This window comes from Dendrobates tinctorius, unplaced genomic scaffold (genome assembly GCF_039654945.1).
Source record: "Dendrobates tinctorius isolate UK_male_01 unplaced genomic scaffold, ASM3965494v1 ptg000113l, whole genome shotgun sequence".
Lineage (NCBI taxonomy): Eukaryota > Metazoa > Chordata > Amphibia > Anura > Dendrobatidae > Dendrobates > Dendrobates tinctorius.
The window spans coordinates 1553571-1578443 of record NW_027361781.1 but is presented as its reverse complement, the minus strand read 5'-3'; the positions used below and the strand labels follow the sequence as shown (position 1 = coordinate 1578443).

Genomic DNA, 24873 nt, shown 5'->3' with positions numbered 1-24873 from the left:
ATTTTTATGCCTCTAAACCAGATAGATCTACCAAACAAAATAGTCAAGAAATAACATTTCCCACATGCCTACTTTACATCAGCATCATTTTTTAAACAGATTTTTTTTGGTAGGAAGCTAGAATTTTATTAACCCTTTATGTGCTTCATCGGAATTAAAGCATTCTGGAAGAAAAAATATGGACATTTTAATTTTTTCCCACAAAAATGTGACCCTATTTTGGAAACTACACCCCTCAAGGAATCTCTCTGTTGAGCATCTTGGACCCACAGGTGCTTCACTGTATTTTAAAACATTGGACCATGAAAATGAATAATAGTTTTTTTCCCCCAAAATGTTGCTTTCACCTCAACATTTTTCATTTTCATAAGGATAAAAAGAGAAGATAGACCAGCCAATTTGTTGTTCAATTTCTTCTGAGTATGCTGATGACTCACATGTTGGGGGAAACTTCTGTTTGGGTACACAATAGAGCTCTAAAAGAAAGGAGTGCAATTTTGGAAATCTGACTTTCAGGCTATGTGCACACGTTGCGGATTTTATGCGTTTTTGCCGCTTTTTTTCGCCAGGAAAACGCTGCAAAAACGCATACAAGAAGCAACCCTTTGAATACAATGGCATTCCGCACATGCTGTGCTAATGCTGCGTATTTTTCCGCGGCGGAATCGCATCGCGGAAAAATACACAGCATGCTCTTTCTTTGTGCGCAATTCCCGCACACATAGGAATGCATTGATCTGCTTACTTTCCGCATGTGGCTATGCCCACCATGTGTAGGAAGGAGGGCCCCCGCAGAGTGTCCGGGCCGGAACCAAGGGGACTGCCATCTAGGTTCCTAAGGGAACTGTTCCCGGGGGGCAGAGGGAGAAAGTGGACCGCTGAGACTGACAGGACAGCAGGGGGAGGAGCCAATATAAAAGGGGCAGGGAGCGCAAAGGGGAGTGAGTCAGCAGAAAGGCAGAGACGGAGCAGGAGACTGTGGGAGCGCCAGAGAGCCAGAACCACAAGCCGTGACCAGAGAGGAGGTTAGCAGCAGAAGGGAGACTTACGGTGGCCTGCTGGGAGAAGGCACCGAGCTGACCGACAGGAGACTGCCGCTTCGCTCCAGCCTGGGGTCGCAGCCTGCCCGTTGCCGCCCGCGGCAGTTGCCGCTATACTCCAGTCCGTTGCTGCCTGTCTGCTACCGCCCGCGGCCGTTACCGCTCCACTCCAGCCCGCGGTTGCGGCCTGCCCACTGCCGCCCGTGGTTGTTGCCGCTCCACTCCAGACCACGGCTGTGGGCTATCCGTTACTTCCCTCAGCCGCCACCACCCCACTGCAGTCGGCAGTTGGGGCCTGCCCCTCGCCATCAGTGAAACTCTATGCACAGCTCCAGGCCGTGCACGTGGCCTACCAACCACCACTCCACGTAACTATGGCTCACTTCTGCCCGGGGGCTGCGGCCTCCTTCATCCCGCTAACAGGCGGAACCCCGCTGCCCTCACAGGGGGTTGCTCCAGCAAAGGACTCGCCTAGGGCCTGTTGTGCCCCCACCTCGCCTGGGCGTTGGAACGCCCGAAGACTACGCCAGATCCTCAGCGGCTGGGCCCAGCGGCTGCGACGCCAAAGCACCATCATCCGGGACGCCGAGGGACGTCTGGATGGATAAGTGACACAATAGAACTAAGGACCCGTAGTCGGCCATGCCGCGGCCCTATAGTGACCGGCCTTCGCCGGGGTAGTCGTGTTCTCAGTATTAGTGTTTGTTTGTGCTGAGTCCCTGCGTGGACAACTGCTGTTATTTTGTTTGGTTGCTTAGGATAGCCCTAGCGGCTTCCAGTTATAAAAGTTACTATCTAAATCACAAAATAGTATCGCGTCTCATCACTGCATCCCGCGTACCTGCTATTACCACACAGACACAAAGTAAGCGGATCATGTGCGGATGGTACCCATGGTCTGGAGGAGAGGAGACTCTCCTCCAGGCCCTAGGTACCACATCCCTGTAAAAAAAGAATTAAGATAAAAAATCGTGTTTTTCTCACCTTCTGGCGTCCCCCGCAGCGTTCCCAGGCATCAGTAATGCTCCCGGCAACTCTCCGTTCCCAGTGATGCCTTGCGACAATGACCTGTGTTGACATAGCAGTCTCGCGAGATGCTACGTCATTATAGGTCATTGTTGCAAGGCATCGCTGGGAACGGGACTTGCCGGGAGCATCGCTGAGGCCTGGGAACGCTGCGGGGATGCCGGAAGATGAGAATATCACTATTTATTTTTTATTATTATTTTTAACATTATATCTTTTTACTACTGATGTTGCATAGGCAGCCTCATAGTAAAAAGTTGATCACACTTGTCAAACACTATGTTTGACGAGTGTGACCAACCTGTCAATCAGTTTTCCAAGCAATGCTACAGATCGCTTGCAAAACGCTAGTTTTTTGCGGGAATTCCGAATGCGGATTTCCTGTGAATTTCCCGCGGCAATTCCACACGTGTGCACATAGCCTAATGCTATGGTTTGTGGGCACTATGCTTCATTTGTAGCGCTCTTGTACTGCCAGAAGAGCAGTAATCCTCCACAAGTGAATCATTTTTCAAAACTACACCCTTCAAGAAATTCATCTAGGGGTGTGGTGACCATATTGAACCCACAGGTGCTTCATAAAATAATATAACATTGCGATGTAAAAGTGAAAAATTACATTTTTTTACATGAAAATGTGGTCTTTAATCTTTAATTTTCATGAAAAATAATAGGGGTACTTGACCCAAACATTTATAAAGCAATATCTTCCGAATGCAGGAATTCCATATATGTGGTCATGCACTTTTGTTTGGGTGTACGGCAGGGCTGAGAAGAGAGAGAGCACCATTTGGCTTTTAGGGAGCAGAGTTTCCTGGAGTAGTTTGTTGGCACAATTTACAGCTTCCCAAAGCTTTCAAAACAGTAGAAATCCCACCCAAAATGACCCCATTTTGCAAATTACACTCAGGGAAATCATCTAGGGGTGTAGTGACTATTTTGACCTCACTAGTGTTCTCCAGAAATTAGTGCTTAATTGATGTTGCAGAGTGAAAATTTCAAATATTCCATTTTAGTGCCCAATACATAGTGTCCGACTTATGCTTCTAGAGACATGTGCCTCATACATTGCCAAAAGGGTTGTCCAGGAACTAACAACTGGCGACTCAACTCAATATAAGATTGGTGGGGGTCCGACCCGCGCACGATCTGCTGAAACTGTGGCAATGGCCCGAACTAAGACTAGGTCCACTTGGCCATGGTGCCGTTACAGGAAAAATTTCTAGAAATGCACAGGATATCTACAGCAGCCCCATGCATTTACTTCAATGGGAATTAAACTCAGTAATCATCTACTGGGCAGCACGGTGGCTCAGTGGTTAGCATTGCAGTGCTGGGGTCCTGGGTTCAAATCCCACCAAGGACAACATCTGCAAGGAGTTTGTATGTTCTCCCCGTGTTTGCGTGGGTTTCCTCCGGGTACTCTGGTTTCCTCCCACACTCCAAAGACATACTGATAGGGAATTTAGATTGTGAGCCCTATTGCGGACAGTGATGATAATGTGTGCAAAACTGTAAAGCGCTGCGGAATATGTTAGCGCTATATAAAGATTATTATTTATTATTATTACTAAGCAATGTTCAGGGCTGCTGAGTTGTGCCCGTACATTGCTTAGGTCTGGTCGCTGCCGGAGCAGTATCAGCTGGTAAGTAGTTGTGCTGGTGTTGGATCCGCACCGATCTCATATTGAAGAACTATCCGGAACTTTTTTTTAACTTTTTTACCTTGTCCCAATATGGGACTTCAACTCTTCCTTGTCTGATCATTGATCTAATACTATGCAATGCTTTTTGGGTAAATTCTCCCTACTACTCTAGTGTAGAGATGGGAGAATCTTTTGAAATTTAAATTCTCCAGCTTTACCAAACTTTGACAAATATATTCAATTTGCAGCAAATCGCAGGTACTGAAAAGCCTCCAATTGCCCTGCAAACACTTGTACAACACTCAGAAGTCTCCTACGACTGAATCCAACTATTGTCAAGCTCCTCAACAGATAGACAGCCTCAGTAATGTCAAAGCTCCCTCAATATGTATGACCATGAGTAAACAGATGGTATTTCTTTGTCACTACTGTCCTGCCACACACTATCTGTAATATTTATTCAGTGAGTTATCTCTTTATCTCTCTGACTGAGCTGTGACATCCTCTCACTATTCAGATTCACCTTAAAGTGGCTGCTGCATTCCCTGCCTCTGTTTTTATACAGGCTCCTGATTGGCTTTTCTATACCATGTGATGTCATAGCTACAAGGCATTATGGGAAAGCATGCCCAACCTTGTCCAAGGTCATGTTAGTCCTGTGTGATTCATGCTTTTGTTTAAAAGGACCGAAGGCATTTTTTGACGATTCTCACAAATTGAGTCGCAAATTGTTCAACTTTGCCCTGCAAATTTCCCAAATTTTACCACAAATTCAATTTGCTGATCTTTGCTCTAGTGTATTGCAAAATCCGTCTGTTTTTGTTCGCTCCTTTGAGGTCCAATGTACAACATTTTAAACCTTACTAAAAAAAAAGTTGTTCGGCATTTTAATACTAAAAGAAGAGCAGATAAAAAAAGAAAACATTTTTGAATTTGTGCAAAATGCATCAACCATCTGCTGCCATGTTTATGAATTTAGCACAAAATCCGCCAGTGTATAAACAATAAAAAGACAAAAAAATACTAAACCACCACAAAAGATGAATTGATAACATTCTGTCATACAAAATCTTGTTTTGTGACCCAGAATATAATTTTGTGATAAAATATATCATTTTATAAAGAAGATGTTGTTCTGTGATAATGGCTACTACTTTGTGACCTGTGGTGCAATATTATTACATTTCTGTGACGCAAAAGATGATATTGAGACACATAATTTTGTTTTTTGAGACATGGATGAGTTTTACTCCATTTTTGCATTCTTCATCAGGCATTTTGCTTGGTTTGGCAGAAGCTTCTCCCGTATTCACCCTGCACCTGTTATCAGCAATTATGACATAATAAGCCGATATAAATACACTTGTCAACTTTAACTAAAGTTTCCAGCCGGTTTCTTGGTCATTTTCCCAGTTTTCCTCTATGCACCAATACCTTCTATTGTTATCAGCCATCTGCCTGTAAAAGAGCGATCCTGAGAGTGAGCGCACAATGGGCTTCCCCTGTTATTTACGGTAACAGTTATACACATCGGGTCCCTTCCCTTTTGTGTCGCCATGCACCCAGTGGTTTCATGTTGGGAGGACGACTTGAGTTACATGTGTAGATGTTGTGATCTGTGCCAGGTCTCGTCATGATATTCACCAACTCTGTATCATGATATAGGCCATTCTGTGACAATAGATGCAGACTTGGAATTTATCTATAGGGGATGGGTCATCGTTTAGGATTTATTGTTCATTGATGTGGTTCTTCTGAGGGCCATATTATAGGTAGAACAAATTGGGCAAATATCCATGATCCGTCACCATTAGCCCTTTCCAACAAGCTACATAGAGTGGGTCACCCATTTTATGCATGAGATTGTAAGTGGATCCTTGGATCCAATGGCAAAAAAGAAAAGTGTCCATGTGCCTCCACCCTTAACTCTTTGCAATAACTTGGGTACAGTGGGCGAGCCAACCATTTTATCCATTACATTGTGGGTGGATCCTGGGATCCAAGTGCAAACGGGTCAAGTGTCTATGGACCTCTACCCTAGGCCTAGCCCTTACCAACAAGCTGGCTACAGTGGGCCGACATTCTTATCCATTCGTTTATCAGTAGATTCTGAAATCCAAAGACGAAAGGATCAAGTCTCCATGAACCTCCACCCTTAGCCCTTTCCAAAACCGGGGTACAGTGGGCCAACCATTTTATTCATTCGATTATGGCTGGATCCAGGGATCCAATAGTAAAAGGAATAAGTACCCATGGGCCTCCACCATTAGCTCTTACCAGCTAGCTGGGTATAGTGGGCTGACCATTTTATGCATTAGATTGTGTGTGGATCCTGGAACCCAAGAACAAAAGGGGCAAGTGCCCATGGGCCTCTACCCTTATCTCTTACTCGCAAGCCGGGTACTGTGGGCCGACCATCCTATCCATTGGATCCTGGTATCCAAAGTTAAAAGGAACAAAAGCGTATGGGTCGCCACCCGACTATTTTATGCATTGGATTGCAAGTGGATCCTGGGATCTAAGGGATCTGTTGACAGTTACCACATGTTTAGGTCCAATTTATAGAAAGCTTCTTTTTAAAAATCCCATTTTCATAAACCCTTTTACTAACTCGGGGGGAGGGGTTCTCGTTTCAGAATTCTCATTTCTTGCTCAGTGTATAGAGCAATTACAAAGAAGATTTCCCACTCTGGAGGACCCATCCGGTCCTATATTTTACAGCCAGACCCATTGATATGAATAGAAACTGTCTAATTCTTAATATTTTCATGCTATCTGTTTTTTGTTTAGGGATCTTTATTTATTTTGGGGTGTCAAAAGGAGTCAATGATGAAGTTTGTTATTCAAATTCTGTAGTATGGTACATCTTTTTTATAAAGAGGTGGAACATAAGATCAAAATTTTAGCTTGAAGTGCAGAATTATAATGGCACGTGGTAGGTGGAGAGGTCCTGTTACAGACCTGGTATAAGGGCACAGGGGGCACCGAGTTACGCCTTTGCTTTTAATATCATGTGACTGCTATAAAGATGTATATTACTGTCTTATAATCTCGAACATTTTACAATTCGGTATCTGTCATCCCACTAATGGCAAAGCTTCACTTTATTCCTTAGGAATAAATAGTTATGTATTATAACTTTATTAAATTCCTAAATTCAGTTCAGTCACTTGACCCCCTCATTTATATTATATTAACCCCCTAACTACACCAATTACTAGCAGTATACCCTAGTTATCCTTATTATCTGCCCTGTATTCACACACGTCTTTTTTTAGTTTTTATCAATCCACTTTTTAGATTTATGCATGGTTTTTCACTTTGGCTCATTTTGCACCTAATTTGGTGTATGATGTATGATACAATTTTTCTCAAGTTTTTGTTTCTTTATGCTTTGCTTAGAGGGAGCTAATTTTTATATCCCTAGAATTAAAACTTTGTAAAATATTCCTACTTGGCCCAACAGAAAGGTGATGCTCGGTAAAAACAGGCACAAAACCATGTTAAATCTGCCAGGAATAAAACTTCAAAAATGGAAGAAAATCTGTCAAAAAATTTACAAAAACACAATGATAAATTCTCTCCCACCATGCCCCTAGGAGACTGAATTATCTAGACCAGAGGGGTGGGGAACCTTTTTTTTGTCAAGAGTCATTTGGATATTTATAATATCAGTCCGGGGCCATACGAAATTATCACCTTAAAATTTAAGTAAGTCAATTAATTAACTCACCCCTAATGTGATGGGTGTAACTGCTTCTCTGTGGTGTGGCTGTGATGTTAAGTGGTATGGATGATGCTGCTATTCGCAACTGATTTTCCAGGTTTGTGTCGCTCTGGAGAGCAGGTGACTCTTTGTGATGAATTTTGGAAAGAACTGTCAGCAGTATGTTGTTAAGAACACAAATGCATATTAAACTGCAAGTCTTCTCACAGTGGGAAATCCATCACTGCTCACTATACATTTTGAGAACTCAAGCAGTAGAAGATCTGCAGGATATGCATCACACAGGAGACACTGAAACTGCTTTATACATCACGTAGGAGACAATGAAACTGCTGCATACATCACATAGGAGACACTGGAGCATCTATACATCATAGGAGACGCCAAGTAATTTATGAAGCACAGGAAACGCTGGGGTATCTATATGTCACAAGAGAGACTGGGGCATCTGTGCAGCCCAAGAGAGACTGGGGCAACTATACAGCCCAGGAGAGACTGGGGTATCTACACAGCACAGGAGACACTGGAACATCTAAACAGTACATCACAGGAGAGGCTGTGGCTGTCGCTGCTGTCATTTTCGTCATCAAGACTGGAGCACAGAGCGCTCTGACTCAGCCCGCAAAATACGTCATGATGGTGGCACCGACCAGCATAAGGACAGAATTCTTCATTGCATGCACAGCAACATTCTGTAGTGAATGCTGCATGCGTGTGCTGGTAATCTAAACAGCAATTAAAAGGCCCACGGCTGGCAAAACGCGGCTGCAGGCCTAAGCACTGGGCACCCAGAATTTTGATCAGGGGCTGCAGTAAATGACATAGTGGGCCGTAAACGGCCCGCAAGTCTGGGGTTCCCACACCCATGATCTGGACAATGAAATACATACTTTAGTGCTGCATTTTGGTAGCGCCAACACTAAGTAGTCACTTTGCATAAGTATATATGAGACCAAGGAAAAAGATTATTTGCCATTTATACAAAAACTGTAGGACCTGAGGCATAGGTGGTACTGGTCTTCTACAGCCAAAATATTCAATATAGGATATGGGTGAGTTGCCTCAAATCTTATGTTATGATTTCCTCTGTTGTTCTCCTTTTTGTTTTTCGCACTTTTCTCCCCATCAATCGTTTGGTAGTAGCTGGAACGGCCTGCAAATATTGAGGTAAAACTGAGACATCTCTTATCTGTAAAGCGATCCTGACACTATGAATAATGGAGAGGAAACTCAGTGCAGTAAGATAAGCTCGCCCAGAGGATCTCTTTTTTCACGTTGCTTTCTCTGACGGTCACATGACATATGAAGCAGTAAGTAATTTTTCATGAGGTTACTCCTGGTAGGACACAGTATCAGGGACAGGTAGATCTTTTTCTCTCATAGCAGTAGAGACAAGATCAGAGTTTAACCATGTGCCCTTCTTAGGTCTTTTTAATTAAGGGGCCTGGATTCAATTGGCCAGTTTGTCATATCACTGCTTATATCGTTACTTGATTCAGCCAAAGGGGGTGAAAGTCAAGGCTGAAAAAAGGTTACATTTCTATAAATAAGTGATGGCTCCGAAAAAGAATAAAACACAGAGCCAAGAAGAAATACAAGAGGGTGATGAAGACGAGGACTTGGAGGAGAGGTCAGCTAACTTGAAGAGCAAGAAGAAAAAGAAGTCATCGAGTACTACAGTTAGCCACAGTAAGCAGAAAGGAGAAGGACCGCTAAGACAGAGCAGATTTGAAGAAGAAGAAAAGACAGCAAAACAAGTTAAAAAAAACAAGCGCAAGTCAACCAAGAAGAGTAAAGACCAAGTCAAGGTATCTAAACCAAAGGTAGAAGAAGAAGAAGAAGGTCCGAATTATGAAGAGGAGGAAGAATTTATAGAAGAAGATGAAGATGACTTTATAGAACATGACTTAAAAACAATTAAGGAAAAAAATAATAATGACATGAAAGAGAAGCGTAAAAAAAAGCGGGACGAGGAAGAGGAGGAGGAAGAAGAAGAAGATGAAGAGGAGCTTGATGATGAAGATGAGGACGTTGTGGATAAGAAGAAGAAGTCAAAGTCTGGAAAAGATAGTGACGGGAAAAAGAAGAAGAAAAAGAAAAAGGATGAAGACGAGGAAGAGTTCTCCGATGAAGACGAAGAAGACAGTAGCTCAAAGAAGAAAAAGTCCAAGAAGTCTAGCAAGGGTTCGGACAAGAAGAAGGAGAAGGGTGATAAGTCCAAGAAGCCAAAAAAATTGAGTTACCTTGAGTTGTATGAACAGGAACTTTTACATTACCACTCAGAGTCTTCCAACGAAGATGAGGATGACTACAATAATAAGAAAGGTTAGTGACGTACGTGTGAATACTTCACCAGAGGGTTTTTGATCAGTAAGTCTTCTTCTAGTAGCATAAGTCTCTATACTCCACAGACTGGTATTAAGTCTTTGGATGATCATATTTATGGTAAACTCCTTCAAATTTCTACAGGAAGGTGAGGGCAAAGCACGAAACTTAATTTAATACTCCTATCATATATCACCAGCAGTGCTATAGCACTGACCTTTACACCTTCTCTCACCCATTATTGCTTTTAGCCGAGAGCTGTGTTTGTGGCTGAGAAGTATGGGTCTCTGCAAAATTAGAGGACCTTATTGCTTTTACAGGGAGTCATATTATAGCCAGGAGGTACTTTATGAGGTTCACTCGATTATTGCAACCTGAAAACTTCTTGTATAAGTGCTTTGATAAGACAGTCTAATATAATAATAACAATAATAAAATAGATTCACCCATTGTTATGTTAGTTTTCTGTTTACTATCTCTAAAAAAGGGCCATAAACCTAAAGTGGACCCTACTGTGACTATGACCAGCAACAGACCGCTGGATTCCCCCCATGGATGGACCCCAATATTTTGACAAGTTAGGAAAAGGGCATTTATAGAAACTATAAGTTTCTCGCCTATGCTGGGCTCCAGGATAATTGTGGTAACCTGCACTGATACACTGTAACGGAACCATTAATTGTGGAAGTTATCTGTAGGCAATAAATAATATAGGACTGCATGTGTAATTACAATACTGTCATGTAATATTACAACAATAGCTCTAAAACAAGGACTTAGGGACATGTACAAACAAAATTACCGTTAAATACCTAAATACCGACATAGAGTTGCCAAATAATAATGTGCTTTACTGCCCAAATAATAACATCTTACAGTGTACAATGAATAGTGTGAAACACTGCCTAAATAATTGCATTATACTGTATACTAATAATAATGCCCTAGAACAGCTAAATAACCCCTGAAAATGTTCAATTAATAGTGCCATACAGTGCCCAAATAATAGTATGATACCATATACTAATAATAGTACCCTATATCACCAAAATAATACCCTTTCAAAATGTACAATTAATAGTGCCATAAAGTACCCCCCCAAAAAAGTGTTATGCTGTGTCCTAATAATAACGCCCTATAATATAATAGTCTTCCCATATATATCCATCATAGACAATATTTTGCGTTTTTATGCTTTTCAAAGTTGGGATTCCTGTTATCGTCCTGCTTATAACTTGCCTGTAAGGTATTGAGGCTCTCACCCGCTGTGAAAGAGAGGTCACATCTGTATTAGTGCATTTAGTGCATGGCATTATACTGTAATCCAATCATGGTAGAAATGCATTGGGTGAATGTAAATGTAATGTACATATAATATGTTAAATAAATGGCCAGATACTTGAAGAGTCCACAAATAATGGTACAATTAATTGTGCTATTATTTTGGCAGTTCAGTGCTCTGTTATTTAGATATGGCATTACATTAATAATGGTGACATACATTGCCCAAATGAAAGTGCAATATCATATCTAAATAACAGTGCCGTGTAATACCAAAATGATAACATAATGGAATGCACCATTAATGGTGCCATACAGTGCCCAAATATGTAGTTATACAGAATCTTAATAACAGTGCCCTGTAATACCAAAACAACAACACAATGAATTGACCGTTAATAGTTCTATACAGTGCCTAAATAATAATGCAATGTCATATCTTAATAGCAGTACCTTTTATTACTAGCATGATAACACCATCAACTGCACCATTAATAGTGCCATACAGTGCCCAAAATTATAGCGCAATATCAAATCAAAATAACTGTGCCCTGTAATACCAAAGTAATAACACAATGAAGAGTACCATTAATAGTGCCATACAGTGTCCAATTAATAGTGCAATATCAGATCTAAATATCCATACCCTGTAATACCAAAATGATAACATAATCTATGCCACTAATTGTGCCACAGTGTCCAAATAATACTGTGCTACAGTATCGAAATAACAGTTCCATGTAATACCAAACTAATAACACAATGAACTGTACCCTTAATAGTCCCATACAGTGTCCAAATATTAGTGCAGTTTCATATCTAAATACCCTGTAATAACAAAATAACCTTAATAATAATAATGAATTGTACTGTTAATGGTCAATAGTGTAATACCGTATCTAAATAACAGTGCCCTGTAACACCAAAATGAATGGTACATTTAATAGTGCCATACAGTGCCCAAATAAGCTAAAAACCAGTGGCCTTTAGCATCAAAATAATAACACATGTAATGCACGATTAATACTGCCATATGGTGGTCAAACAATATTATATTACCGTATCTAGATAAAAGTGCCTTGCAACACCAAAATAATACCATGCACAATTAAAGGTGACATACAGTTCCTGAATAATATTGGGGATATTATGTCCAAATTGTATGATTCAAACAATAGAATAAAATACAGAATAAAAAGCGTCATTCTGTACCCAAGCAACAGTGTGATATAGTATCTAAATAACAGTACCCTCTAGTACCAAAATGATAGCACCATAAAAAGTACAATCCATAATGACATATAGTTCTGCAATAATAGTGTTATAATAGTGCCCTATAATACCGCTGCAAGAAATAATCAATAGCGCTATACAGTGCCCACATAACCAACAGCATGTAAATGATACCATTCAACGCTCAGTGTTAACCCTTAGTATTACCTAGACCAGTAGCGTTAATGATTGGCAAAGTCCCCACTGCGTGCCAAGTGATCAAACTGGGACAAGTGTGAAAAGTTCTGCACCAGTTAAGCGTACCCCGCTGTGGCCGCGGATTTTTCCCCTCGGAATCTGAGTCCTTGCTTTGACATGTCCTCCTTTGTATGGTGGAGATTGGATGGTGGAGGTCCGATAGTGGAGGAAGCCGGTGGTAATCCCCCCATATGTCGTTCCTATAGTCATATATAGGACACAGGCTCATCTCTTCTTCCAGAAGATAACTTGTTGTTGGTGTGATTGTTCTCTGCCCTACGCCGTGTATAGCTGGCACCAATACCTTACCTGGCACACACTAATCTCTTGTATTGAGGCAGTGCCAAGAAAAACTCTGATTTCACTAACACCAGAAATAAAAAAAATAAATTCAAAGTCAACGGACATAATACGTAGGACCCCAGGCACTGCCAATGTTTGGGCACCGCTATGATCTCTGCTCTTATCTCTTTTGCCCGGCTTCACCTATTTTACAATTATTTCATTCTTCTCTTTGGGAACACCGGAGCTTCATGACTTCGAGGTTGGTGGATCACTCATCTCTTAGGAATGCACAGTTTTGTGCCATGAATGTGGCATTTTAATAAGGCAGCTTGAGGACACTATCCCATAAACCCCAATGGGACTATTACTATTGTGCCGCTCTACATGAGATTTTCTTGTGCAGCAAGTAGCCTGACATAGCAAATACCAGATATCGCCTGGCTCCTCATTATCAGATATTTGCCCAATAGGATCCATGACACTTAAACTTTTTTTTTAATCAATTTCTCTTGTTTTTTTTTACCCCTACTCTTCTCTGCGTTGTATCCTTGTAATATTAGGGCATATAAAAAGTTATAGGGGAACTATTCCCCAGTAAAGATCCCCCCCATGAATTATTCTGTATGACGCCCTCTTTGGAGGATCCAGCTCTTCTATTTATCACATGTCGGTCAACTTTTTAGATGACCACCATGTGATTTTGCATTTACCCTAGTGACCACTGTCGGGGCAGGGGAAACTATAGTCGGCTTCGCACTGATTGCGTACTCGCTACCTTGCTTGCTTTTATTTTATTCCTGCTACTCCTCTGAGTAATCTGTATTTTTATTTTTAATCAGCCGTGCAGTTCTAGATAGGTAGGACCTTATATTAATGGTGCTGAATATTCTAATTTTTATGGCCTTTACTAATATGAATGTGGATCACGGGTTATTAATGCAGAGCACCGAGGGACAGGTCCCCAAAGAACCCTGCCAGCAACCAGGGCCGGCCCGAGAGATTACGGCACCTTAGGCGAAACTATTTTGTTGCGCCCCTACTATTCTTGGCAGTAGATGAAAACTTGGGATATAAATTTAGGAGCAAAATAAACCACAACAACAATGATTAATTAACTCTCTCCTAACTCTTTAATCTTCTGAGAAGTTGTATAGGACAAATATATACAAAGTAATCAATAACACAAAACAAAAAACGACCATAGGTAATTAACATTTTTTGCTTCCTTGCCTTTTTTTTTTTAAAAGGATGACACTAAGTCACCGAGATTAATTTGTTTAGCAACTTCAGATTCTATCGAAATTGTTGCCAACCCAACCAACCTCTCTTGCGTCATATTTGCCCTTAAATATGTACACTTTTCTCTCCATCCCTAAAACTTTTTGCCTTTTGAAAAGATTTTTTATAATTTTTTCTATTTTTTCTCTGGGGCCCCCTTTGGGTCGGCGCCCTAGGCGGCCGCCTAGTTCGCCTATACGTTCAGGCCGGCCCTGCCAGCAACGCCCCCTTGGTAAAGACCATAGCACAAGAGCACTACATTAAAAGGCCTACATGTCTGAAATCACATGGCGGATTTACGTAGTTCCATAATTACAAAGGTTGAAAATAGACCTAGGTCCATCAAGTTGAACCTTTTGTTCCCCGGTTATTCATTCTGCATCATGTAAGGGGTGTGAAGACGCTGAGTCAAGACAAGTTAACTTATCTAGTAATGTATATAAATGTTGTAGAGTTATTACTGTTGTTTATATAAATGTTCATTTTATCCTCCTATCATTCCTTCTCTCTCACTCTACCCTCAACTAGGAAGTGCTTTTCCTTTTAATCAGATCTAACCCTTCCCCATATGTGGGCTAATCCCAAGTTGTTAACTATGTCTTACCCAACCTGCTTCAACTACATCCCTATATCTTTTAATGATTCCTCTATGTGCAGACATCCCCAATCCCTGGGGAAGGCCTTGAGGTAGAACCTCCAGGAAAAGCAAGAATCAAACCAGTCATAGGGATAACATTTATATAAAACCAGTAATAACATTCAAGTGTTCATACACATTACTATATAAGTTATCCAGTTTTGACTCTGAGTCTTCTTCTACCTCGTTACACTCGCTAGATTATTTATAACCCACTTTGTTTTTTGTTGTGGGACAAGCATCCAGCTCTTCTATAGAAGCTGTTATAGTGTCGGCCATTACTACCGTTTGCGCTCAGGTATTTCACAGCTCGACTGCTCTAACTGTAAAGAACCCTTTCCTCTTTGGACACTTTCCTACTCTTAAATTAAGACAAAAAGGGAGATTTTCACTCCATTTTCAGGATCTTTCCCATTCTCTTAGATTCCAGATTTTGACTTCACAAGTCCAAAACTGTAATTTTGTTCCTCGGAGGCGGTGCAGATGTCGATTTGTTTTTGTATTTTTTGAGTTGTTAGATATCATCAGCAATTATATTTATATTTGTAGGACGTTCAGAATGATGCAGATATTATTTCACATGAGAAAAATGGGCATCAGAAATCTCTCAGGTTGTATTTAGCGAATATTGATATTGATTTCTTTTCTGCTTTAAATAATCACATTTCATTAGAAGGTTTCTCCCTGTTGATACAATATATGGACAAACATATTGTGGCCCCCTCCACATTCCCCTACAGGAGCCCTCCTTGTAATTTATAGAGAGTCCCCCAAAATAAGAAATGCTCTTTGTATGTTCTCTGTCCAGCTTAATAGATGAGGATCGTGAAATGGAAACTGGGAGCTCCAGAATAATTGAATATTTGGTCAGAGTGATTGGGTTCAGTGTTAAACAGCCCCCACCTGCCTGTAACAGCAGTGACCTGATATAGAGGCGGTTTATGTAGCGTTGGGCAGGGCGCCAGCCGCGGGTGAGGAACTCGCCTCCTTTTAGATCCCGACACGCTACATGAAACTGTGGGTCCGGGCTTGGTGTTTGTACTCATGCTGTGAGGGGCTTATTCCTGTGCAGGCCGTCTGTAGCCGGTGGGGTGGGCTCGCCAGGACCATAAAATCCACAGTTCAATAAAGGAGACCGTCGTTCAAAAATAAAATCTTTACTGAACGGTAACTTGGTAAGGGTTGTATACAAGTGATAGCGAGTAAAAAGTCTTATAGTCGTTTCTTTTACAAAGGAAGCATTCTCCACAGAATTTCCTTTACCCTGTAGGTTGCTCCGGGGCTAGGAAGGCACACTGGTTTGTCCCTACTGCCCTTCCTCTGTTGGTTGCTTTGGGGCTAGTGAGGCACACTGGTTTGTCCCTACTGTCCTTTTTCTGTAGGTTTCTCCGGGGCTAGTGAGGCACACTGTTTTGCCTTTACTGTCCTTCCTCTGTAGGTTACTCCAGGGGTACTGAGGCACACTGTTTGTAAGCTGGAGGGACCAATATCTATGACCCCTTACCAGCATGAGAATAGCAGCCCCAGCTGTCTGCTTTAGCAAGGCTGGTTATCAAAAATTGGGAGGAACCCCATGTCATTTTTTTAAAATTATTTATTTAAATAATTTAAAAAAATTGGAGTGGGGACCTTTCTATTCTTGATAACCAACCTTGCTGAAGCAGACAGCTGAGGGTTGCAGCCTCCATCTCAGCTATCAGTTTTGCCTGGCTGGTTATAAAAAAATACAGGGGAACTCTCACCATTTTTTTTCAATTATTTATTTACAGAACAGGCATCAGCTGATGAATACTCCATCATCCACACCTGCTCTTACTGTTACTAGTGGCAGCAGGTGTCGGCTGATGGGAGCAGTAGTACCGTCAGCCAACACCAATGACTAGAGGTAAACTTTTTACCTCCGATGACAGATACGGGCTCACTCATTTGACAGTGTAGGAACGGCGGCTGTCTGACCGGCGGTTATGATTTTAACCCCGATCAGAAATGATGTTTGCCTCGCTGTCATGCACATGCCAGCGCGACAAACACCTGATGTTGACTTCCTGGTGAAGTCGGTGTTCGGTGTCCGTGCCACATTAAACAGTACACATGATGCAATTTGTGTCTTCATGGGTAGAAACACTGCAACACAGTACAACACCCTTACAATTACACAGAGGAGTACACTCTTTTACACCATTATTCTTCCTTGACTCAATGATGGGGTGCCAATGGGTTGTCAGCTGGGGGAGCCTAATGATTGACTTTTGTCTGCCTTCATTATAGTCACTACTTTTATACAGAAGTACTGCAGTGTAATGTACCTGCTATAACAAAAATGTAAAAAAGTGGGGTTTTTTGCAAAGTATAAAAAAATACAAAACTTTATATCTCTCCTCTCTTCCATTTTGTAAATAATAAAAAATCATCATATGTGATATCACCCCATTTGTGAAAATCTAAACTAGATTTCAACTTTGGTCGGGGACTCGGGGGAGGGGATTGGGGTTTAGACTCGTTGGCATGGATCTTTCACTATGTTAGGGAAGGGGACAATAGAGGAGAAAAGGTGCCCCTTTTTCATGATAGGGCAATTCTAGCCAAGAAATGCATTCTGAGACGTTGGATTACAATGGAGACCCCAACAGTGGGGGAGTGGCTTAATAGTATGAAACAGCTGTGACATCTGGAAAAACTAGAAGCTGAGAGAGACAAAGCAAAGACAACAGCAAAATTTTTCAACAAATGGGTAAAGTTTATAGAACGCAAAGGGATAGCGGGTAAAAAGTCTTATGGTCATTTCTTTTACAATGGAAGCATTCTACACACAATTTCCTTTACTCTGTAGGTTGCTCTGGGTCTAGGAAGGCACACTGGTTTGTCCCTACTGCCCTTCCTCTGTTGGTTGCTTTGGGGCTAGTGAGGCACACTGGTTTGTCCCTACTGTCCTTCCTCTGTAGGTTGCTTTGGGGCTAGTGAGGCACACTGTTTTGCCTTTACTGCCCTGCCTCTGTAGATTACCCCAGGGGTACTGAGGTACATTGTTTGTAAGCTGGAGGGACCAATATCTATGACCCCTTAACAGCCTGATAATAGCAGCCCCAGCTGTCTGGTTTAGCAAGCCTTGTTGTCAAAAATTGGGGGGAACCCCGCACCGTTTTTTTAAAATTATATAAATAATTAAAAAAATTGGAGTGGGGAGTGGACCTTTCTATTCTTGATAACCAGCCTTGCTGAAGCAGACAGCTGAGGGTTGCAGCCCCCAGCTCAGCTATCAGTTTTGCCTGGCTGGTTATAAAAAAAATACAGGGGAACTCTCGCCATTTTTTTTCAATTATTTTTTTACAGAGCAGGCGCCGGCTGATGAATACTCCCATCATCCACACCTGCTCTCACTATTACTAGTGGCAACAGGCGTCGACTGATGGGAGCAGTAGTCCCATCAGCCGACACCAGTGACTGGAGATAAAATTTTTACCTCCGATCACAGCTGCGGGCTCACACATTTGACAGTGTAGGAACGGCAGCTGTCAGATCGATGGTGATAATTTAACCACTGAAGTGTTTGCCTCGCTGTCATGCAGGAGGTCGAACCCGAACAGGAACACTGACTTCCTTCCAGCGCGACAAACATCCGGTGTTGACTTCCTGGTGAAGTCGGTGTTCGGTGTCCGTGCCACATTAAATGATACACATGATGCATCTGGTGTCTTCATGAGTAAAAACACTGCAACACAGTACAACACCCTTACAATTACACAGAGGTGTTCACTCTTTTATCCCATTATTCCTCCTTGACTCAATGATGGGGTGCCAATGGGTTGTCAGCTGGGGGGGCCTAATGAATGACTATTGTCTGCCTTCATTATTGTCACTACTTTTATACTGCACTGCAATACAGAAGTACTGCAGTGCAGCATCGGTCTGGAGCACCTTGGGCCCACCAGAGAAAATCGTTCTTGGGGCCCACTGTGTAGCTACATAGAAATAAATACAAGACCACCATTTGTGTGATAAAACACGCTAATATCAGGGTATAATATGAAGTAGTACACGTCTTAATTGTGTAGCAGGGGTTGGGGTAGCTCCCTTATAGAATATAATGTAGCCCCCTCATAGAATATAAGGTAGCCCATTCATAGAATATAATGTAGCTCCCTCATAGATTATAATGTAGCCCCCCCATAGAATATAATGCAGCCCCCTCAAAGAATAATGTAGCCCCTTCTCATTAAATATAATGCAGTACCCTCATAGAATATAATGCAGCCCACCTCATAGAATAATGTAGCCCCCTCTCATAGAATATAATGCAGCACCCCACAAAATATAATGCAACTCCCTCATAAGGTATAATGCAGTCCCCCATAGAGTATACTGTAACCCCCTCATAGGGCATAATGCTTCCCCCCTCATATAGTATGATGTAGCCCCCCAAAATATAATGTAGTCCCCTGATAGAATAATGCAGCCCCCACACAGAATATAATGCAGTCCTCCCCCACAGAACATAATGTAGCCCCCTCATAAAGTATAATGCAGCCCCCTCATAGGGTATAATGCAGCCCCTCTCCACCTCCATCACTGTTCCCCTCCACCCCCATAATTGTCCTCATCACTACCTCCATCATTGCCTTCTCCACCACCACCCCTATTATTGCTCTTTTTACCACCTCCATCATTGCTTTCTCATCCACAACCCCCATCATTGCCCATTGCACCACCTCAATCATTGTCTCCTCCTCCCCCACCACCACCATTGTCCTTTCCATCACTACCATCACTGTCCTTTCCACCACAACCATCATTGCTTTCTCCCCCACCCCATAATTGCCCATTCCACCACCTCCATCATTGCCTCCCCCCACAATCATTGTCCTGTCCACCCCCCTTGTCCTTTCCACCACCCCATCACTGCTCTCTCCATCACCCACATCATTGCCAATGCCCAATACACACACAGCACCATACACAGCACTGCACCACTCTCTCTCACACACACACACACAAAACACCGCACCACTCTCTCACACTCACACACACACACACAAAGCACTGCACCACATACACACACAGACGCATGTACGCAGGCAGTCACACACACACACAACACCACTCACCTTTCCGCACGTTTCCCACAGCTGCAGCACATCCCGGCAGCATCTTCCTCGCCCTCAGCTTTCTGTCTCAAACACCCGCACTGAATGATGATGTCATCCAGCGCTGTGTCAGACAGGAAGTGCCAGGCAGGAAGCAGGATGCCATCAGATCCCTGCAGCTCTGCTCTGCTGCCAAGCTGCAGGGATTGCTCCCTGTCCGGCAATTGCCCTCAAGGTGAGCCGCCCTGCAGGGGCCCACCTCCGGGGCCCCGATGCAGCAGCACCGGCTTTACATGTAGGCAGTGTTAGCCTGATCCTGCGGCTAACACTACCTGCTATTAAAGTGAAATGAATACTCACTCCACTCCACGCCCATGGGGGCATGGGAAAGCAAGAATATTCATTTCTCTTTAGGAGCGGGGACAGGCTCCTGTCTCCAGCTGCTGCTCCGCTGGCACAGGGCAGACCCCCTTGACTCAGGGGCCCCATAGCTGCTGGGTGTGCCACTATTAGCGAAATGCCACTGGCTGGGGGCCCCAGGAGCAGTGGGGGCCCTAGAGTTTTCCAGCAGGGTTCAGTGTGTGAGCCCCCCGGAGAATCATCCGGTTCTCTGGTGGGCCAGTACGACCCTGCCAGTGCAGTGTAATGTACCTGCTATAACAACAAAAATGTAAAAAGTGTTTAAAGTGTTTATTTTTTTTCGCAAAATATAAAAGAAAATACAAAACTTTATATCACCCCACTCTTCCATTTTGTAAATAATAAAAAAAAATCAACACATTTAGTATCACCTCAATGGTTAAAATCTAAACTAGAAAACTGTATAACATTATTTATTTCACACGAAAGACATAGAAAAGATCAAAGAATTGGTTGTTAAAAAAAAGTTAATAAACCTTTGATACAATTTTTTAAATCTTAGGCCACGTGCACACGTTGCGGTTCTGCTGCGGATCCGCAGCGTTTCCGGCTCTGCGGGTCTGCAGCAGATTTAGCTGCGTTGTATAGTACCATTGTTTTCAATGGTAATCTGAAAAACGCTGTGCACATGCTGCAAATTTTTCCGCGCGGATTTGCTGCGGGTTCAAATCCGCAGCATGTCAATTCTTTGTGCGGAATCCGCTGCGGTTTCACACCTTCTCCATTTACAGGTGTGAAACCGCAGGGCTAAACCACAAACTTTTGACCTGAGAATTTACCTGCGGATTTTTCCAAATCCACGCGGAAAAATCCGCAGGACCTAAAACTACGTGTGTACATAGCCTTATTTCTTCCTCTTAGGCTGTGTGCACACGCTGCAGATTCCGCTGCGTTTCCGCAGCGGTTTTGGCCGCTGCGGACACGCAGCAGTTTTAGCTGCGGTGTACAGTACCATTCATTTGAATGGGAAAAAAAAAAACGCTGTGCCGACGCTGCGGAAAAAACCGCGCGGATTTGCTGCGGTTTTGAATCCGCAGAAAGAATTGCATGTCAATTCTTTCTGCGGAAACCGCTGCGGGTTCCTATCTCCACCATTGTGGAGATAGTGAATCCGCAGGACCAAACCGCAGGCAAAACCGCAGATAATCCGCAGGTCTTTGGACCTGCGGATTATCTGCGGTTTTTGCAAAATCCGTGCGGATTAATCCGCAGCGGATTCCGCAGCGTGTGCACGTACCCTTAAAGAGGGGCCTGTCACCAGAGTATAAGTGGCAAGTTTTTGGTCTTATTTTATCATACTTTTTTTTTCAACATCCACTTTACGGGTCCAAAGAACGTGACGGGTGAAAGGCAGTCACAATCCCAGGCTGAGTGCATACACAGAGCGAAGTATGGATTCAGTAGAAAGCATGGGATTTTAGATCACGACCTGGACCCCCGCCAATCTGCTTGCAATTGTGAGAACAAAAAAACCTAAAAAAAAGTATCAAAGATTTAGCTACTGTTTCATATTTTTCTTTTGCTCATTTTCACCTCTCCACCTAAAAAATGGGAATAAAAGGTGATAAAAAAAATCATACCTACCTCAAAATCGAAGCAATAAAAATGAAAGTGAGGTTAGAAAAATAACTTTCATTACAAAATCTTCAATTTTACTCAAATTAGTTGTTGGAAAAATGAGTACATCCCACATCAAAAAATGCTACATTTAGTATTTTGCATGATCTTAATTATTTTTAAGGATGACACCAAGTCTTCTAGGCATGGAATAAATACGTTTTTCCATTTTTCGAGAACAAGCTTTTTTAGAGCCTGGATTCTGGATGGAGAGTGATACTCATCTTGTCTCTTCAGAACTCCCCATAGGTGTTTGGTTGGGTTCAGAACAGGAGACACTTGGCCACTGAGTCACTTTAACCCTTTTGTTCTTCAGAAATACAACAGATTTCTTTTTGGATCATTGTCATGTTGGATATGTGCATGTCTACCAAGGGCAGAAAGTCATGGTAGCATCTTCTCTTTTACTGTACATCTGTGAATTCATGATACCATCTATGAAATGTAGCTCCCCCACATCAGCACCCCTCATGTAACAAAACATAAAGACACTAACACCACCATGTGTTACGGTAGGGGCCATGCATTTAGAAAAATGAATTTTGAAAAATGTATGCCTACAGTAAAACATGGTGGTGTCTGTTTGGAAAACATAGATGTTGTAATATGTTGCCAACTTGTTTATGCCATACCTAGAAAACATGGTGCTGTCCATGGATGTAATACAAAATACTAGATGTAGTATTTTTTGATGTGGGGTGTTCTCATTTTGCATCAACTAATTTGAGTAAAACTGAAGATTTTGTAATTAAATTTATATTATTAACCTTACTTTCAAGTTATGAGTTAAAAAATGTTCTTTAAAACTCAGTCTTGTCAAATTTTTGGAAATTGATCTCGTGCATATTGTGGGGATGTGGCTCGCTTAGGTGCAGCGGGAGACAAATATGAGACAGGTTCTTCAACAGTGCTTGCGGTTTATTCACGGCATAAACGCACAAGGCAACGTAACACCAAACAAATAGCCTTTTAGCTCAGGCAAAATAACACAAAATGTCCGTAGTTGTAGACTCAGAGCAGGAGTCTCAGCACACATGGGAGGCTTAGTCCTCCCCACACACAACTCCCTGGTTCAGGAGCAGGCCACATTATAAGGCTGTAGCCACACCCACAAACTCAGCAGCTGACTGGTCACCTGACTGTGACCTCACCACAGGTCCTTCAAACAACCACAATAATAATATCTGGTACGCTTTACTTATGCCTTACATTATAGAGACAAGCCATTTATGAGGCACATATCTCCCATCAATTACACGACCCTTAGCCCTGCCACATACCTCCCCCCTCTGCCTAAAGCCGTGGGGCTTGGCACTTTCACCTACCAGGCAAGGGATTCTGGAGAGGGCATCTGCATTCCCATGTACCTTCCCGGCCCTATGCTCTACATGGAAGCTGAAGTCTTGTAGGGCTAAGAACCAGCGGGTGACCCTAGCATTCTTGCCCTTTGTTTCCCTCATCCACCTGAGTGGGGCATGGTCGGATATTAATTTAAACTTCCGTCCCACCAGGTAGTACCGTAATGTGTCCACTGCCCATTTTATGGCCAAACACTCCTTCTCTACCACTGAGTAATTTCTCTCACAAGGAGTCAACTTCCTACTCAAGTAGAGAACAGGATGCTCCTCCCCACGTATCTCTTGGGAGAGGACTGCTCCTATCCCGACATCTGAGGCATCTGTCTGGAGGACAAATTCACGTTTAAAGTCTGGGGCCACCAAAACGGGTTGCTTGCAAAGAGCTCCCTTCATTTCTTGGAAGGCTGACTCTGCTTCTTCGGACCAGCTGACCATCACTGACTTCGTCCCCTTAAGCAGATCAGTTAGAGGTGCAGCCATTGTGGCGAAGTTTGGGATGAACCTCCTGTAATATCCCACAATCCCCAGGAAAGCTTTAACTTGCTTCTTTGACAGAGGTCTCGGCCATGTCTGAATTGCTTCCACTTTATTGATTTGGGGTTTGATCTCTCCACGCCCCACTACATATCCGAGGTACTTGGCTTCTTCTCTCCCCAAGGCACACTTCTTCGGGTTTATTGTAAACCCCGCCTCTCTTAGAGCATCAAACACTGCTTGGACCTTCTCCAGGTGAGTCTCCCAGTCCGGGGTAAAGATGATGATATCATCTAGATATGCGGCAGCATATAGCTTATGAGGCGCAAGGATTCTATCCATCGCCCTCTGGAAGGTTGCTGGAGCTCCCTGTAGGCCAAACGGCATCCGGAGATACTGGAAGCACCCGTCTGGTGTGGAGAATGCCGTTTTCTCCTTGGCTTCCTGTGCCATGGGAATCTGCCAATATCCCTTTGTCAGATCCAAAGTGGTTATGTATCTGGCCGGTCCAAGTCTCTCGATGAGCTCATCAACACGTGGCATGGGATAAGCGTCGAACTTGGAGACCTCATTCAGCTTTCGGTAATCGTTGCAGAACCTCCATTCACCATCAGGTTTTGGGACCAGGACAATCGGGCTCGACCAGCCGCTCTTGGATTCCTCAATGACCCCGAGCTTCAACATACGCTGCACCTCCTTGGAGATTACCTCTCGCCGGGCCTCAGGAATACGATAGGGTTTCACGTTCACCCGCACATGTGGCTCGGTCAGAATTTCGTGCTCCACCACCTTCGTGCTCCCCGGCAACTCTGAAAACAGGTCGCGGTTTTTCTGGAGTAACTCCCGGCACTGCTGTTTCTGGGCCTTCGACAGAGTCTCCGCTATGGTAACGGCTCCAACCTCCCCTTCTAGGTTGCCCAGCAAGCACGGAGTTACCCCTGGCTCTCTATCTTGCCATGGCTTGATAAGGTTAATATGGTAAACCTGGTATGGCTTCCGTCTTCCGGGTTGGTGGATCTTGTAGTTTACGTCTCCCAGCTTCTCCACCACCTCATATGGCCCTTGCCACTTGGCCAAGAACTTACTTTCCACCGTCGGGATTAGCACGAGAACTCGGTCTCCCGGATTGAACTGCCTCACTCTGGCTGACCGGTTGTAGACCCTGGCCTGAGCCTCTTGTGCCTGGCGGAGATGTTCTTTAACAATGG

At 43.1% G+C, this 24873-nt stretch overlaps 1 protein-coding gene and 1 long non-coding RNA gene across 2 annotated transcripts in view; one reads left to right on the top strand and one right to left on the bottom strand.

Moving 5' to 3' along the window:
• The window catches only part of LOXHD1 (lipoxygenase homology PLAT domains 1), a 283627-nt gene that overhangs the window by 56567 nt on the left and 202187 nt on the right, over positions 1-24873 (top strand). The window lies entirely within an intron of this gene.
• The window catches only part of LOC141100988 (uncharacterized), a 77770-nt gene continuing 60821 nt past the window's right edge, over positions 7925-24873 (bottom strand). Inside the window, exons 3-4 of the long non-coding RNA XR_012234837.1 lie at positions 9683-9747; positions 7925-8592 (exon numbers count right to left, since the gene is read on the bottom strand). This is a non-coding gene — a long non-coding RNA (uncharacterized lncRNA). The remainder of the gene's footprint in view (positions 8593-9682; positions 9748-24873) is intronic.